General features: G+C 49.0%; 2 long non-coding RNA genes across 2 annotated transcripts; one reads left to right on the top strand and one right to left on the bottom strand.

Moving 5' to 3' along the window:
• Positions 1–451: 451 nt before the first annotated feature.
• On the top strand, positions 452–2,500 carry LOC132457681 (uncharacterized). Its single transcript, XR_009525745.1, has 2 exons — positions 452–627; positions 823–2,500. It is a non-coding gene; the product is annotated as an uncharacterized LOC132457681 (long non-coding RNA).
• Positions 2,383–3,951, bottom strand: LOC132457680 (uncharacterized). The gene is made up of 2 exons (XR_009525744.1): positions 2,983–3,951; positions 2,383–2,883 (listed from the first exon to the last, which is right to left on the bottom strand). It is a non-coding gene; the product is annotated as an uncharacterized LOC132457680 (long non-coding RNA).
• Positions 3,952–7,467: the final 3,516 nt, after the last annotated feature.

Below are 7,467 nucleotides of genomic sequence, written 5' to 3'. Positions count from 1 at the left end.
GGCAGGCGCGCGCACTCACGCAGCTACACCTTGCTTATTACTTATTAGTACTTACGTTAAGTCTGGCTCCTCCAGGCCATCGATGAAGTTTGAAGAGGACCTATGTTGAAAAACACGGGCTGCACTCGGGCCCGTGTTGCGGTGTGGGGGGGTGTGTGTGTGTGTGTGTGTGTGTGTGTGTGTGTGTGTGTGTGTGTGTGTGTGTGTGTGTGTGGGCGTGTCTTGCCATGCCGATTGAAGGACGTCACACTCCACAAACTCGAGTTGAGCGGCTCTCCCACACCGTACTTCCACCTGAACTCCCCTCTGAGATACATTAAGGTGGACCACTGTGATGACGTTAGCCCCCCCCCCCCCCCCCCCCCCCCCCCCCCCCCCCCCCTCCATGTGTTCTGCGTTTGCCATGACCACACTATGCCCCCCCCCCCCCCTACCCCCCACCCACCACCACCACCACCTTAACGGAATTTGACCTTATGTCTCCGTGCTCTCCTGGCCACTACCCACTAGTCCCACAGTGAGACATCAGCAGTAGATCTGCCTGCCCCCTTATAGGGGACCCCCTGTTCGTCTCTAAAAACACACAGGAAGTCGGGCACCCGCCGCCAAAAGTCGAGACGAGCTTGCGTCGGACGGGACGAGCTCGGATCGGACGGGACGAGCTCGGATCGGACGGGACGAGCTCGGATCGGACGGGACGAGCTCGGATCGGACGGGACGAGCTCGGATCGGACGGGACGAGCTCGGATCGGACGGGACGAGCTCGGATCGGACGGGACGAGCTCGGATCGGACGGGACGAGCTCGGACAGGACGGGACGAGCTCGGACAGGACGAGCTCGGATCGGACGGGACGAGCTCGGATCGGACGGGACGAGCTCGGACAGGACGAGCTCGGATCGGACGAGCCAGACGGCCGCTCCCGCTTCGTTGCGGAACTGTCTAATCGGGTCATTTCGGTGTGGTACAACGTCCTGTTGATGTTCATTTTTGTTTGCCAACGTTTGCTTCGTCCTCTGTCCCATGCCATGTCACCCTTTGACCGAAGGTTCCTAGACACCAACCGCTAGTCCACTGGAACCTCAACGGCCAGCAATGAGACAACTGATGGCAAATCTTCACCATTACAGATGTATGTACGTATGTTTGTGAGCTGCTCTTATAGCGGGAGTGTGTGAGCAAAATACATGGGGCAGATTTGGGGATATCGGTTGTCCTACCTGAGAGGGTGCTCCAGCACACAGCATTCCCAGTTAGGGGGAGTAAGGAAGGAATGACGGACAGACGGTCGGAAAGATAGACAGTTGAGGACGAGGAAGCTTTTTTTCTTCTGGCAGACGGCTCCTGAGGACATGGCACGGAAAACCTATTTTCAGCGTGTGCTGGGTTCACTGTGTAAAGAGGGCAGGGGCCAGGCCTCTGTTGGGGTATTTCTGCAATTGTTACCAGAAGAGAAATATTGCGTTGGCATTACCGAGTGCCAAAGAGTGGAAAATTGTATATGTATTAATGCAAGATATACTGCAATTAGGAGTATATATATTTAGATTCAGACAAGCTAATTGCAAAGATGTCGTTTTTTTATGTTTTCATTGCATTATTTGGTCTTTGTATACACATTTGAGGTTATGTCTTCACATTGCAAAACGGACTGCTATTGAAATGTCCTTACCTTTTGTACTTTTTTTGTTACTTACAATTATTAGGACATCTGCTTTTCCTTTCCCCACATTTGCACTTTCCTTTCCAAGGGAGAATTGTGCCCTTTCGTACCAACTACATCTTAACCACACTGTGCTCTTCTTTAAAACACACTTTGAAGTTCTGCATGGGGGGAGGGGGGATACATATTAGCCTGTTTGTGTTGAAATCATGTTGAATGTCAGTTCAAATATTAATAAGCACAGGATGAACACGAACGATGCAAAGAGAAACATTTGTTTATCAAAATGGTAAAAGGATTGAAATGATGGACAGGCTTGTGTTGACGTTGCCAAAATCTGACCTTGGACACAAGGTGTCTCTCAAAAGATTGACCGTGTCTGATGATGGATTGGATGAATATACTGGTGTTTTGAGAGATTTGTACTAAAACCCTGAGCAAAACCATGAGAATGCTCTGGCGGGCATGTACCAGGGTTCAAACACAATGCGCCTGGAGATAAAATGATCTGAACTTCCTGTTTACATTTGACACCCTTCACCAAGTCTGTAGACGAGATGGAAGCCCTCTGTAGCCTAGGTCCACTTGTATTCGAAAGCAGTTTGAAATTTATATTTTCTGGGCTACAAGTAAGTCGAATGAAGGGAGATGCAAGGCCAAATGTATGCTTGTTGCTAGTTAATGGAAAGGTCTGGATTGTTCTGCTTTTGGTACATAGTCGTGTGTGTGTGTGTGTGTGTGTGTGTGTGTGTGTGTGTGTGTGTGTGTGTGTGTGTGTGTGTGTGTGTGTGTGTGTGTGTGTGTGTGTGTGTGTGTGTGTGATGTCTATGCAAACATAGTTGTGTTAGACGAGCAAATGAAAAATAACTCTCAAAATCCTGTTTTAGGCTAAGACAAATCAAGGAACTTAAAGAACACTCCCGCTACAAGGGGTGATCAAATAAACCTGTTTCTCCGCATTAATTTACACTGTCGTTAAATGCACCCTATTATTTTGTCAATTTAATCGTTTATTTGATTCTCAATAGCTAAAATGCTGGAAACATAAATAGGTCTCGAAGGATAGCACTTGAATCCTAAGCCACTTGACACAGTGTAAAAAGACCCAAGGGAGCCAACCCAATAAGTCTATTAAAACACAAGATGGCCAACCTAAGACTTCTATAAAAAGAACACAAGGTAGCCAACCTAAGACGTCTATTAAAACACAAGGTAGCCAACCTAAGACGTCTATTAAAACACAAGGTAGCCAACCTAAGACGTCTATTAAAACACAAGGTAGCCAACCTAAGACGTCTATTAAAACACAAGGTAGCCAACCTAGGATTTCTAATAGAAACCCAAGGCTAATGGCCTCAAACACCTCTAATGTGTGTTTTTCATCTTTTATGCCATAGAATATTAATAAGACAAAACCAGGTCAATTTCGCAAAGTTATTGCCTCATTTCTCTGGTAAACATAAAGAGGCCCTCTTCGGTTCAAAAGCTTTCATCTGAGATGTAAAAAATAAGTAAGTGTGTGTGGTGCCGGTGTCTCCCCCTTTGCTACAGTTAATGAAACCAAAAGTAACTCCCAGATATTGACTTCAGTTCTCAGATTATTAGAATTTTCCCCAAACAGAGCTTTAACTCATATTGTACATGAGACCATTTACCGACGGGAATGGCAACTTGGTCAGTATTAATCATATTGTTACCTGTTTTAGAGTGAGTATGTGTTGACTGGCTTAGGAGTTTAAAATATAGCAAAAAATAAAAGAACTTGATTCAATGCAGTTTTTTTCAGAATGGTACACTTCCATTCACGACGATAATTTCATAATCTTATCTTCCACCCTTCCTTTCAAGAAAAAATAGATCTAAAGAAAAATTGTGTATGCACAGAATATGTTTATGATCTAATGGTAATTGATGAGGTGCAGGTGCACTATGGAGGGATGGTAAATTATGGGTTGTACAATGAAGTGATGACAGAATAATGGGGTGCATCCCAGAAAGACAAAAAAGACAAGGTGCTAGTGGGTTTGGATGTGTGGCTCTTTAGTCAACACATTGACATAAGCGACCAGTGGATATGTAGGCCAAACGAAAAAATCTCCTCCATATATGCTACAGCTTTACAAGAGTGCATTAGCATTGTTTTCCAATCCTATGGATTTTTCACCTCCCAGTATGTGTAAAATAACAAGGGGGAGATGACCTCACCATAATGCAGTTCCTTAATTCGCCACTTGGCGTCAGCCTGCATGCCTGGGACCCTTTGACTTCTTAAGACCCTTTTAGTATGAAATCGCTTGCAACACTTTTGACTCCACAATTTGTACTAGCTCCCGAAAGAAAGTATTTTGCACCCACTTTTTGAAGATGTATAAGTGTGGGGATCTCTATATTTTTTTCATGGTTACAAAGAAAATTTGAAAACCTCCACCGAAGGATATAGTTCTAACAATGTGCACATCATTCTCGATGTTTGGTTGAGGAATGTTACGTTTTCGTGTAAATTGTACCTTATTTATTTGCCTTATTAAGTTTGCTACATGTTGTATGTATACACAGCATTACAAATACAATAAAATGTTAATTAAAAAATGACGATATATGATTATACAGTGGTCCATGTATATTGAATAGCTTTCAGACTTACAAGAATGAGAATGTCTTTCCCTTATTTCATTTCTATGATTTTATTTAGTTTTCTATTTTCTTTGCCATCCCTGTGTCTTTTTGTAGGGTTACAATAAACCTTTGTTCCTAACATGGAGGTTCTTCTTTATTTTAGTTGGGTGCATTACTACGAAATGTCCACCAGGGGTCAGAGTTGCAACTAATTCTGCCTGGTGGATGCATTGTTAAACTGCCCAGCAGGAGTCAGAATAGGATATGTATTTAATTTCAGATGAGTCTCATAAATTAGCATATTGTGGAAAAGTTCATTGCAATAATTATTCAAAGAGTGAAACTCATTTTATATAGATGCATTACACCCAAAGTGAAATATTTCAAGCCTTTATTTTTTATTAATCTATATCATTATGGCTTCCAGCTCATGAAAACCCAACATTTTGTGTCTCAGAAAAGTTTAATATTGTGAAAGAAAATAAATTAATAAAAAGCTCTAATCAGCTAATTACCTCAAAATACCTGCAAGGTTTACTAAGCCTTTTAATGGTCTCTACATCTGGTTCACATTCATGGGGAAGACTGCTGACCTGACAGTTGAGCAGAAGACAGTCATGGACACCCTCCACAAGGAGGCTAAAGGGCCTCTACGGATTCTGTTTTGTGCTTAGGAAATTTCCTTTCCTAGCGAGATGACCCAGAAATACTTTGAATTTGAATACTTTGGAAATTCTTAAAATTCTAAAAGTGCTTATAGGAAAGGTGCCTCGATGCAGCCTTTAACCCATCTTTAGCATAGGTTACTCCTGTCCAACCTTTAAAAAAGGAAAGGAGATGTTTGTAACCCATAATCCTTTACGGCGGTAATATTTAAAGCAAGAGGCCACTGACAAAGTTTACAGACTCTACGCGAAGACGCATGAGAGACCCATTGTTAGAGCCATGGCTCTAACAATGGCTCTCTGACAGGGCATCGTCATTGGCGTGCTCTTTGCCCGGTCGGTGGTCCACCTTGAAGTGGAAGTCCTGGAGGGCCAGGAACCACCTCGTCACCGGGGCATTGGTGTCCTTGGCGCCAGCCATCCACCTCAGTGGAGCATGGTCAGTGACCAGGGTAAACTCCCGACCTACGAGATAATAACGGAGTTTATCCAATGTCCACTTGATGGCCAGGGCCTCCTTCTCCACTGTGGAGTAGTTCCTCTCGTTGGGCAGGAGTTTTCCGCTGATGTAGGTGATTGGGTGCTCCTCTCCAGCCCGGATCTGGGAAAGTACCCCTCCTAGCCCCACTTCCGAGGTGTCTGTGTGGACTATGAGGGGAGAAGCAAAGTCAGGGGTTACGAGCACCGGTTCTGAGCGTAAGGCTCCCCGCAGCGTCCCGAAGGTTTTTCTCGGCTGCCTCGGACCACTTGATCCGATCAGGCAGGGCCTTCCGGGTCAGGTCATTAAGAGGGCTGGCCAGCATGGCAAAGCCGGGTATAAACCGCTGATAGTACCCGTCCAGACCTAGGAACGATTTCACCTGTTTCTAGGATGTGGGGCGGGGCCAGTCTCGGATGGCGGCCACCTTGCTCTCCTGCGGCCGGATGTTCCCCCGTCCTACCTGGTACCCCAGGTAGGCCGTCTCCTCCAGACCGAGGCGGCATTTGGCCGGGTTGGCGGTGAGGTCCGCCTTCCGTAGCTCCCCCAGTACGGCTCGCAGCTGCCGGATGTGGACATCCCAGCTGTCGCTGTGGATGATGATGTCATCGATTTAGGCAGCGGCGTAGGCCTGGTGAGGCCGTAGGAGCTGGTCCATCATCCTCTGGAAGGTGGCCGGGGCTCCATGCATGCCGAAGGGAAGGACGGTGTACTGGTACAGGCCCCCCGGTGTTGCGAACGCCGTCTTCTCCCGGGCGGTCCGGGTCAATGGCACCTGCCAATACCCCTGGGTTAGGTCCAGGGTGGTGAGGTACCTGGCTGGTCCGAGTCGCTCGATCAACTCGTCCACCCTGGGCATGGGGTAGGCGTCGAACTCGGACACCTCGTTCAGCCTCCGGAAGTCGTTACAAAACCTGAACGACCCGTCAAGTTTGGGCACAAGGATGACCGGGCTGGACCAGGTGCTGCGTGATTCCTCGATGACCCGGAGCCTGAGCATTCGGCCTACCTTCTCCTAGATGGCGTTCCCCCGAGCTTCCGGGACCCTGTATGGGGGGACTCTCACCGTTACCCCTGGCGCCGTCCGGATATCATGGTGGGTGGCCGACGTTCGTATGGGGAACTACGAGAATACGTCCCGGTGTTGCATCACGATCTCATCGAGATCCATGGTGCCTGGGGGAGGCCCCTGCGAACCGGACCGGGCGAACCCCCTGCTGTATGGATCGAAGAACCCGGTGGCGTGGGCCCGTTCCCTTCGGAGCCCTGATCCTCGGCCGTCGTCTCCCCCGGGGTCGCCGGACGCTGCGTGGGGCCGGGGTCCCCGCTCCGGGTTCCACAGCCGATTAAATATCGCTAATCCCACCCAATCAGGAGCGGTACCGGAAGGTGGGGAACTATTTCCGCCCGGGCCGTGAACACCCCAGGTCCCGTAGGTACGGGTGTCCCCGTGTACGCAGGCAACCTCTGTCGGTCCCCCCTCCTTTCCCCCCGCCAAGTCGGGGCGGAGAAGGGTTACCACGCTGCCAGTGTCCAGGAGGGCCTGCGTGTCCCGGTTCATGACCCGGGCCAGTATTGTCAGGGTCCCGGACATCCCCTGCGCCCAACAGGTGGCCAGCATGCAGGGTCGGCGCATCCCCACGTCCGCTTAGACGTCCGTCTTCTCCCGGGCGGTCCGGGTCAATGGCACCTGCCAATACCCCTGGGTTAGGTCCAGGGTGGTGAGGTACCTGGCTGGTCCGAGTCGCTCGATCAACTCGTCCACCCTGGGCATGGGGTAGGCGTCGAACTCGGACACCTCGTTCAGCCTCCGGAAGTCGTTACAAAACCTGAACGACCCGTCAAGTTTGGGCACAAGGATGACCGGGCTGGACCAGGTGCTGCGTGATTCCTCGATGACCCGGAGCCTGAGCATTCGGCCTACCTTCTCCTAGATGGCGTTCCCCCGAGCTTCCGGGACCCTGTATGGGGGGACTCTCACCGTTACCCCTGGCGCCGTCCGGATATCATGGTGGGTGGCCGACGTTCGTATGGGGAACTACGAGA

Source organism: Gadus macrocephalus, chromosome 5 (assembly GCF_031168955.1).
Source record: "Gadus macrocephalus chromosome 5, ASM3116895v1".
In the NCBI taxonomy this organism is placed as follows: Eukaryota; Metazoa; Chordata; class Actinopteri; order Gadiformes; family Gadidae; genus Gadus; species Gadus macrocephalus.
Note: the sequence above shows the minus strand (reverse complement) of the source record. Positions and strands in the feature narration are given on the sequence as shown.